Genomic DNA, 10956 nt, shown 5'->3' with positions numbered 1-10956 from the left:
GTTGGCTTTAAATTAATTTCATGGCTTGGCTGTGACGAGGTCGGTGCTTCGTTCGTTGTGTAGGGACATTGGCTCTGGCCAATTATTTGCACAGTTTTTCTCTGCTTAGATTTTATTTATTTTTTTTTTTTTTTTTTTTTTTTAAACTTTTGCGGAATTTAATAATATTAATTTTAATTTTATTAATTGGTTGTGTATGAATTTATTTGGTTATTTATGTGTTGGTACGAGAAAAATACCGCGAGTATTGTGGTGAAAAAACTGGCTGATAGTGGCGAAGTCGGTGCTTCGCTCTGGTTGGCTGGTGGTATTTGGCTCTAGCCAATCACAGCGCAGTCCGCTCTGCGGGCCGGCCGCGGTGTTTGCTGTGAGTTTAACACGCGATGCTGGATTCCCGTGGCTTGGGGACAGGTAGTTTTGGTGTTGTCCTGGCAATTGCGACCTTATTCGCAGCCCGTGAAGGTCGTCAGGGCCTGAACGAGCAGGAGGGTTTTCATAGAAGGATCGGAGACTGTATTGGCGAGGAGCATGTATGGTTTGAGGTGTGACATGAAGGAGGCAAAGTTGGTTTCTCGGAGGAATTTTAGTAGGTCCTGAAGGTCAGAAAGTGCAGACGGGATGCCACTACAGTCGTCGCGAGAGGATGGATCGGGGGTGGGGCGGGGATTGGAGAGGCGAGCTGCGGGATCGCCAGATTTTGTGCTGTTTTTAGCCGCCTGTGCGTAGGAGAATGTGGTCTGAACTGGTCTTGAAGGTGGAGCTGTCGAGAGGAATGGGAAGCTGGCTGGCGAGACTTGAGGGACATTCTGTTTTAGTTTTTCAACTCGCAAGTTTGCGGAATCCTGTCTGGCCTGGACTAGGTTGAGGTATATTGGGCAGAGTTTTGAATTTCCCTCATGAATACCTTTCCCTTTGCAATTTGCGCAATTAGGGTTTTTATCGAGATGTGGACAGGCGGCGTGAGTATGGGGCCCGGCGCAGTGTTGACAACGTGTCGCCAGGCGGCAGAAGTTTTTGGTGTGCGAAAACTGCCAGCAGTTTTTGCACTGGGCGACATCAGATACTCGTTTTTTATACTGAGTAACGACTACTCTCGTCATGTTGATCACAGATAGTGTCGTGAGAGGCGGCAGGGTGTCGTTCTTGCTAGCCGTTACGCAGAAGCGGGGAAGGGGCTCCTCCCAGGAGTGAGTTGGGTCGACAGGGTCAGTGGTTCGTGCCTTGAATTGGTAAACGTCCAGGACTGAATACCCGCGCGCCTCGAGGTCCTCTTTGATTGCGGCTGTGGGAGTCTGCTTTGGCATTTTAATTACCACTTTTTGTGGCAGCTCTGAGGCCGTGCTGAAGGTGTAGAATGGTATAGGGGCCGATTCAAGATACTGTTTAATCAGGTGGTATGCCTGCTCGGTCTCGCACGCGATCTGAAGCCCCTCCCGCACAAGGGCTAGTTGTGCGCCGCCAGGGGCCAAGGCTCGCACGCGAGTGACGAGCTGGTTGTAAAGACTGGTATCAGGTACTACCAGCCTCAGAGCGTGCTTGTTAATTCGCTTGGCGCGCGGGGTGGCAGGCTGTGCTGCTGTGCCCTGTGTGCCTGTGGGGCCTGCAATGTTCGGTGATGAAAAATTCTGTGCGGTCGCAACTGCGGATGCAGGCTCACGTGTAGTAGCGCCGTGTGTGGACTGAGTTGCGGGAGATGTTGAATCTAGAGCTGACCCTGCCGTGGGGGTGGAGGGGGGGCCCGCTGTGTCAGCGAGCGGCTCGTAACGGTTCGAGACCGCAAGGGGCCGCGGCGTGGTCGCCTGCGGAATTTTCCGTTGTCTTTTGGTTTCGTGTTGCCATCCTTGGGTATTCTCGGGGTGCTCCCTGTCCATCCTTGCACTGTCTCGTAAAAATGCTGCGTACAATTCCGCTGATACTGTCATGGAATTAACCGAGGTCCTGGAGGTAACAGAATCGCAGTCTGAGTCGGGGTATGTGCCTGTGTCCATGGTTGCGTCCGTGTTGTCCTGGGAGGAAACGATTAAATTTATGGTGCCGTGCCTAACGGACTGAAAACTGCCGCCAGGATAGGCTGCGCCGGGTGGTGTTTTGTCTGGCATGGACTTGGCTGGGGGTCCCTGCTCGCTCATTCCGCCAACCCCCCTCAGGGCCGGCCCTAAGGCCCGGTCGCGGGAGGGGCAGGAAGCCACGGGTGTGTCCTGTGTTCGGTGTTCTTTAGGGGCAGTCTGAAGAAAGTGTTGTAAATCTATTACGCTGTAAGAGGACTCGCCGCTGACCCAAACGGGCTAGGCTCGAGGTGGCCGTTCGGGATTTATAACTTCCCTCAGGCCGGCTGTCACTCTTGTGTCCGCGAGCTAAGAATCGAAGCGATGCGCAGAGAGGAGGCAGGGCCGCACTCCGACGATGCTCTCGACTCGGTAGCTGTGATGGAAGTGCTGCTCGGCCGCCTCTGTCGTTAGTTTCTATGGATCGACTTCTGTGCTGTGATTGGCTGTTCTCGCCAGCCAATGGAGATGCCGGGCCAATCGCAGTGCACCACAGCTTTAACAAAACTGTTGAAATTTTTACAGCACGCGCAGACGGACCACGATGGCGCGCACGAAGCAGACGGCTCGTAAATCTACTGGAGGCAAAGCGCCGCGCAAGCAGCTGGCCACCAAGGCGGCTCGCAAGAGCGCGCCGGCCACGGGGGGAGTGAAGAAGCCACATCGCTACCGCCCTGGCACTGTCGCGCTGCGAGAAATCAGGCGCTACCAGAAAAGTACCGAGCTGCTTATCCGCAAGCTGCCCTTCCAGCGCCTGGTGCGAGAGATCGCCCAGGACTTCAAGACAGACTTGCGCTTCCAGAGCTCGGCCGTCATGGCGCTGCAGGAGGCCAGCGAGGCTTACCTGGTGGGGCTCTTCGAGGACACCAATTTGTGCGCCATCCACGCCAAGAGGGTCACCATCATGCCCAAGGACATCCAGCTTGCCCGGCGTATCCGTGGCGAGCGTGCTTGAGTTCCTTGCCATTTTTTTTGCAAGGGGGAAAAAAAAAACAGCCCTTATTAGGGCTAAAAATAACTGTCAAATTTGAAAGGAAAACAGTTGTCTGGCTTTTTGTACCTATTAGCTGTCGTTGACCTTTACCCAGCCAATAATATATTACATTAATAAGAATTTGGAAAAACACAGTTATAGTGTCTGTGTTTTGAGGTGGTTGTTTATATTGTACACAAAAGATTTGCACACAATGCAATGTATTCTGCATAGGAAATAAAAACTCTTCAAACAGTGCCTGTCTGCAGTAGCAGCACCATCAGCAGCAGCAGCAGCAGCAGCAGCAGCAGCAGCAGCAGCAGCAGCAGCATAAAGTTCACCATTAATACCCTGAGACCTAATCCTTACAAAAAAAATATGTGTGTGTGTGTGTGTATATATGTGTATATATATATATATATGCTGAAATAAGAGTGAGATGTTTGTAAGACGTTTTCCTGCTTAAAAACTTTAAATAATTTTGCACCTAAACTATACACACAATGTAATTGATAAATTTCTTTATTTATTTATTTATTTCCCCCGCTTCAAATACCATAAGAAATTTTTTAACCAGAATTTTACCTAACGGCAGAGGTGTGGCTATAGGAGGCAATGATTGCAACAACTGATACCTTCATGACTAGTATTGTTGGCCCTTAGAAGGGCCGATAAGGTGGTACAGTGCCACAGAAAGTGCCAGCGGTCCTGCTGGCATCTTCATTTCCGCTTTGGGGCTGCTTTCTTGGGCGACTTGCTCTTTGGGGCAACCTTCTTTGGCTTTGGAGCACGGGGTTTCTTCGTGGGAGGTTTGGACACCTTTTTTGCCTTTGAAGGTGCCTTCTTGGGCTTGGGGGTTGCAGCTGCTGCCTTTTTTTTCTTTTCTGCTGTAGGCGGAGTCTTCTTGACTGGTTTCTTGCCCACCGCTGCCTTCTTGGCTACGGATCGCTTCTTTTCCTTAGGGGCAGCTGCACCACGCTTGCCGCTTGGAGCCTTGGGCTGGTCCGGAGCACCGGTGGTCCCTGAAGCCAGCTTGAAGGAGCCAGACGCACCCTTGCCTTTGGTTTGGACAAGCTCGCCGCTAGCCACTGCTGCCTTCAAGTATTTCTTGATGAAAGGTGCCAGCTTTTCCGCATCTACTTTGTAGGTAGAGGCGACGTATTTCTTGATGGCTTGCAGTGATGAGCCGCCCCTTTCCTTGAGGCTCTTGATCGCAGAGGCCACCATTTCAGATGTGCGCGGGTGCGCGGGCTTGGCTCGTGGCTTCTTCGACGCAGCCTTGCCTTTCTTCGGGGAAGCTGCCTGTGATGGGGCAACAGCTGGTGCTGCAGTCGCTGCTGCGGTATCTGCCATGACGAGACTGATCCTACAGAATGCAAGAGCAAAGTGAAAATAAAATTTTTCTCTCAATTTTTTTTTTTTTTTTTTTTTTCCTAACCTAAGTTTAAAACTAAGTGTATTGGGAGGGGTCCGGGTTAGGGAGAGACTCTAAGTGCGTCTCAGGCCGAAGCCTATACGCTCTAATCATGCAGGGGGTACCATGCAGAGAAGGGAACATGCATATGTGCTAAGGAGGGGGATTGGCCAGCCATGGCAGCAATTGGCGCCATGACTAACTCCCCTCACTTGACTATTCTAGACTATACTAGATAAGTTGGGCCCAGGTAAAACCTGCATAGACACAGGGAAAACCCTGGGCACTTACATGCGGGATGCAAAAATTCATGCATTAATTTCATGCTGGTTGGTTACGGGAGTAGAAGGATGGCTCAGGAAGAAGAGTTGGAAGAGTAGAAAATGTCTACTAAGCAAGGGCGGGCACTTGGGCATTTCTGTCCGCATTTTAGTTTGGTAGGACTGGTTTTTAGGGGGCGACTTTAGTCGTTTCCCGCCAGGCTGCCAGCCAGCCAGGTTAGCTGAAAAAGAAGTACATATTGCAGCTGTATATATATGACCGCAGCTCCCAGGTTGCCCCAGCTGCCACGGTCATGCATGCCCGACACATTGTGCTGCCAGCCTGGGCATGTCAATCATCGGCTAGGCCAATGTTGCATATTTGCACCGCAGGACGTGGTAGGGCTTCTTTAGCACTGATTTTTCAATGTTTTCTAAATGTCAGCAGTCTACGATGACATAATGGGCAGTTCCACTAATAGTGTAATTTTTTTATGGCAGCTGCACTGTTTAATTTGCACTGCGAGCTGTTTAAATTTACTGCTACACCAAACAGGGAACTTTTCATTTGCAGATGTTATTCAAGGAATCAAATACGTAATTTGTGCTGGAATCACTTGAAAATGGTTAAATTAACTTAGGTATACTTTAGTGTATAGTATGCTGAAAATGTGGAGATAATTTCATGAAGGCTGTTTGCTGTGGAAGCACTAGCAAATCACCTTGTTCAGTGCCACCTGGAATGGCTTTCTTCGTGCACCTCCAAGGATGATGTGATTATTATTGTGAGTAAATTTTGTTTACATTTTCATTGTGTGAATAATAAAACTTTTAACTGTACACACAACAAGCATTTCACTTGGATCTGATGCATTCTCAAGAGTGCAGTTTCTGTTTAGCTTTTAAAACTGGCTGCCCTTCAATTCACTCAAGGTGCAGATGCAAGTTGCTGATGAAGTATTCCACACACATGCTACATTGGAGAAATATTTTAATAAAAATTAAAACTCTTGCAGGATTTCGAATAAAAACTATCCTATTTATCCCTTCTATGTTTTGGTACTGCGAAATTGAGAGAGGTAAGTAAGTTGTGAGGTTATTTTTACTTGCTTGCATGTGAGGTTAGCAGAGCAAAAATATTTTTGAAATTGCAGATACATGGTCACTTTATTTCGTTGCAAACATTTATAAGCTCGTAATCTTATTTAAAGTCTCCATACTTAATGCGTTTGGAAAACCTTCTTTCTCTCAATTTTACAATGGAACAAAATTTTACTTGTATGTGTACATTAATTCCATCTCTAAATGATGTAGGTTTACGCACCGAGATCAGGTACATTGTAGAGAGAAAAACACACGAGTACCTGCTTATTTTGAAGTTTTAATGAGTATATTAAAAAAAAAAAAAAAAAACGATAAAAATATAATTGAAAAAGTATATTATTCACGTATTTTTGAGGATGAGGGGAGGGGGTGTTTTTGTCCGATGGTCGTTTATCTTTAAAGAAATTTCCGTTGGACCTGTGCGTTCTTGCTCTGCCAATTCTCGAAAAATGAAATATTTTAAGTCGTCTTTTATGTGCTAACTTCATTATATTTGGCTGCATTCGTATTTTTATTAGTTTTGAAACATTCATGTCACGGAAAATAATCATAAACCAGGACAAAAACGTTTTGACTAAATGTTCTAGGTTGGTTGTAAAACATTTTCTTATTTTATTTCACATCGGAAACATCTGTTAAGTTGTAAGCTTTGTAATGAATGCGACAGTCACTTGTTCGCTGAAGTGTTTGTTTAAGAAATTAGTATTGTAAATTTGTTTATGGTCTTGTTAAATGAAATTTTAAGTGAAATCATTTGGGAAAACAGAGGCTACAGGAATTTTCAACACAACTTGATGACCGACGTTGTGACTAGTGTGGGAGTGTGTGCTCGTGTAAATATCAATTTTTCTTACTCCTCGTGCCGGTCAACAGGAAAACAGCGAGTGTGTTATCTCATCGCGGGCGTGTGATTGCGTGTGGTAAATTGTGCTAGGTTAATTACCGCAAAACTCCACTGTGTGCAAATATGTAGTGTGTCGCTGTATGCAAATATTTGGTATGTCTTTTTTTTTTTTTTTTTTTTTTCAGGCAATACACACTTTGAATTTTACACAATTTCGATGCTGCAACCTAAGTGTATACATGCGAATAGGATTGCTTAAATGAAAAAGTAAAGTAGGAGGTAAGTGCAAATGTTTCCAGGAGGTTATGCACACACAATCTATTTTATGAATTAATAGTTATTATCTAAGAAAATGATAGAAGATTATAAATAATGTGTGCAGAATAATACAGAATTTGCATGTTACACAAAAAAAAATATATATATATATTCCAAATATTGTTAGCAAAATGCACCTAGATTAGTGAGCTGGATTTTTTTTTTTTTTTTTGTATTTTTGTTCTGTTGATCCCACGTGGAGTCAAGGCTCCGGGATATAGAACATGTATGTGCAGACAATTAATATTTACATGATGCAAGTTACCAAGAAAAAAAATTTCAAAAAAAAAAATACATAACATGTTACACAATTTAACTTTATGCAAAACATGAAGCAGCTGTTATCACAAGTCCATTCAACAAATTAACAGTTCAATTTCTCTATTATCAATCAAATTAAAGAATAGCTTCAGAGGGTAGGTAGGATATTCTAGAAGAATTTTTTTTACTGTTTTTTTTTTTAATACTGGTAAATTGTTTTAGTTATTTTCTGTGATATTAAGTTGTAAAGTTTTACTCCCAAGTAATTTAGTCCATTTTCAAATCGCCTAGTGTTATGTTCAACTATCCTCAATTTACTAGCATTTCTGGTGTTATACCTATGTGCGAATATCTAAAAAAAAAAAAAAAAAAAAAAAAAATAATAATTTTTTTTTTCTTCTTTTTCTTAAGAATGAATAAAAAGTTTCTAGAACGTATTCATTTATGGCAGTCAGGACTTTAAGTTTTTTGAATTTTGGTCTGCAGTTAGATGATTTTTTATCTTTTGTTATTATTCTAATAGCTCCTTTTTTTTTTTTTTCCCCCAATGTTATATGGCAGAAAGAGTAGAGCTATGGCTACTGTGACATCATGCATTGATGGGAAGGTTATTGTTGGATAACAAAAATTTAGATGATATAATTTTTATTTTTTTCCATACACAACACATTGCAGGTACAATTTTACAGGTTACAGCTGTACCACCTCTAGTATTGCTGCCGACCATCCAACAAATGAGCACACTAAACAGGCATTGATGACATTGTTATCAACGTCTTTTTGAATCTCTCATTATTATACATAACTGCCCACTGAAACAGAGAAACTTCAAAATAGGTGTGTGTGTGTGTGTTTATATATATATATATATATATATATATATATATATATATATATATATATATATATACATATATACATACATACATACATACATACATACATACATACATACATACATACATACATACATATACACTTATCTATTTATTTTTTCACTTTGAATTTTGTATGAGGTATACACATGCAAAGATTCACAGCTGCTGCTGGGTGGGTGAGTGAGTGAGTGATTGATTGATTGATTGATTGATTGATTGATTGATTGATAGAGAGTGAGTGTGTGTGTGTGTGTGTGTTAGGGGGGGGGGGGGGGGGAAATGTGGTGATTGTGGGGGAAAAAAAAATTTAAAATTGAAATTTTTAAAAAAAAATTTTTTTCTGTAGGGTGCAAAATAGTAGTGCCAACGGCACGTGGTGTTCCCAAGCGGTCACCCATCTAAGTACTAACCACGCTCGACGATGCTTAACTTCGGTGATCGGACGAGAACCGGTGTGTTCATCGTGATATGGCCGTTGGCAATGATATAGATGTTTTTTTTTTGCAGTTTGTATTTGCCACTCGAAATAGCTATACCAGGTGTGATTGTTACAAACAACAGGAGAAATCGTGTAATGAACACTCTTTTACTTCCCCCCCCCCCCCCCCCCCCTCCCCACACACAACACCCACCACCCTCACCATCCCAACCACCAAAGCCCTCTTCAAAATACACTCTCACACACACACACAAACCCACACTCTATAACTGATGAACATTACCATAACTTCTTAAAGCCATTAGATAATATTTAACTCAAGAAAGGTATTGTGATATGTTTAAAGAAAGAAAGGTGAAACCTTTAACTTTACCAGCAGGTATTAGTATCACTGAGGTATCTTCTAGGTTGTAGCAGCAATAGTAGTAATAATAATAAAATTAAATAAGGTAATAAAAAAGAAAAGTTATACATGTGATCAAATCATGAATGTATAAAACTGGAATGAATTTAAATTTTTTTTATTTTTCTTCATAGGCTGTTTTGAAATTGATGAGTAAGTGCCTCTTCTTTTAAATTTTTTAATGCTGAACACTGTTACATAAGAGATGAATGTTTAGAAAATTTAAAAAAAAAAAAAAGCTAGCCCAGCCCCCTCCCCCCCTCACACAAAATCCAAACAAAAAAAAAAACACCCTCCTTCAAAACATCACATAATCATCCAGCCAGCAGTGCAGACGAGAAATTTGCACTCGGGGCCGCCATTTTGACGATAAATTCTTGCATGGCACACCAAAGGTAGGAAAGAATTTAAAAAAATAAAAATAATGGGCGAGCACCCTCGCGTCTGCCTGTAGAAAATGAAGTTAAAAGTAACATAACCTAAAGACAGGCACACACTAGGGTGCTCCCAGGCGGTTGAGAAATTTTTTCCCGCCAAAAGACTTATATATATTATTTATTTTACTGTTTTTGGCAGGGGGCTATGTCGGTCTGTGTGCAAAGTAGTTCCTACTCCCGCCGCCAGGAGCGCGCGCGGTGGGTAGCGATGTTGTTTTTTCTGCTTTCATTTGTTTATTATTTAGAGGGTTAATGCTATGTAAATGTACGCAAGTTTGGTTATGTGTCGGTAGTTGTGCGAGATTTAATTTCCGAAACGAAATTTGACTTTCATCGGCCTGCATTTCTCACTTATTCGGAAAATACATGTGTGTTTATGTATGTATAATAATCGAGTGATTTTGTAATAATTTGGAAGTTTTGTTTGCGTGTGCGATGTGGGGAAGAAAAGGTGTGCACACGAGTCCTAGGGCTATATTTTTTTTTATTGCGAAATATTTACTTCATGTGGTGAAAAATTTTAAATTATTTGTGATGCAAGTGAAATTTTTTTTTTTTTTTCAGTTGGGTGATGTGTTTGTCCTCGTTTGTGTGCAAGGAAGCAAACATGCTGAAGGTAAGGGGCCATAAATGACACTTTAAAATATTAGTTTACCATTAATTTTGGTTAAATATTAAATTGCCATATAAGTAAAATCATGTCAACTGTTGTATTCCACCCAGTATAAGCTGTTAGTAATGGGTACTTAATATAAATAGAATAAATGTAAGCATTTTCGTCTGCATGAAAATTCACTTTTTTTTTGGATCCATTTGTACTGTGGGTAGTTAAATAGTACATTATGTTGTTTTTACTTCGAAGTACAAAACATCTTGTGCATGATTGCAAATTCAAACGCAGTTAAGCATAATATGAATTCGAATTATGTGTGTGTGTGTGTGTGTATATATATATTTTTTTTTTTTTTTTTTTTTTTTACTGTGTCCAGTTTTAGCACAAATGGAATTATTTTCAAAGTGAATCGATGCAACTGGTCTTTGCCATTAATATTGATATATGATCTAACTAAATTAAATAGAAAGGATTTTTTTATTTATTTTTTTATATATATAAATATATTTGTAGCAATGTACTAATGACCACAGAAGTAAGCAAAAAAAAAAATATATATATATATATCTCAGCCAGTAAACCATGCGTCTTAAAGACTTTTTTTAATGAAAATATTTCTGCCTTGGTTAAGCTTACATTTACTATCATAGGGATTGAGGGAATTGTAGAACAGCAGCAGAAGCATTTCCTTTCATGATCATGTTCTTGGTCCTGAAAAGGACCGTTTATGTAAGCATGTGCACACCAGACCTGCTCACTTGGAGCTGGTGTATTTGGTGACAGCCTTGGTGCCCTCGCTGACAGCGTGCTTGGCCAGCTCCCCGGGCAGCAGCAGTCTCACGGCCGTCTGTATCTCGCGGCTGGTGATGGTGGAGCGCTTGTTGTAGTGGGCGAGGCGGCTGGCCTCTGCCGCGATGCGCTCGAAAATGTCGTTCACGAAACTGTTCATGATGCTCATGGCCTTAGA

At 42.2% G+C, this 10956-nt stretch overlaps 1 non-coding gene across 1 annotated transcript; it reads right to left on the bottom strand.

The window, feature by feature from the left end:
* Window positions 1–8458: 8458 nt before the first annotated feature.
* Window positions 8459–8577, bottom strand: LOC134543669 (5S ribosomal RNA). The gene has a single exon (XR_010077151.1). It is a non-coding gene; the product is annotated as a 5S ribosomal RNA (ribosomal RNA).
* Window positions 8578–10956: the final 2379 nt, after the last annotated feature.

The sequence above is a fragment of the Bacillus rossius genome, unplaced genomic scaffold (genome assembly GCF_032445375.1).
Source record: "Bacillus rossius redtenbacheri isolate Brsri unplaced genomic scaffold, Brsri_v3 Brsri_v3_scf143, whole genome shotgun sequence".
NCBI lineage: Eukaryota > Metazoa > Arthropoda > Insecta > Phasmatodea > Bacillidae > Bacillus > Bacillus rossius.
The sequence above is the reverse complement of the archived record's forward strand: the minus strand, read 5'-3'. Positions and strand labels throughout refer to the sequence as shown.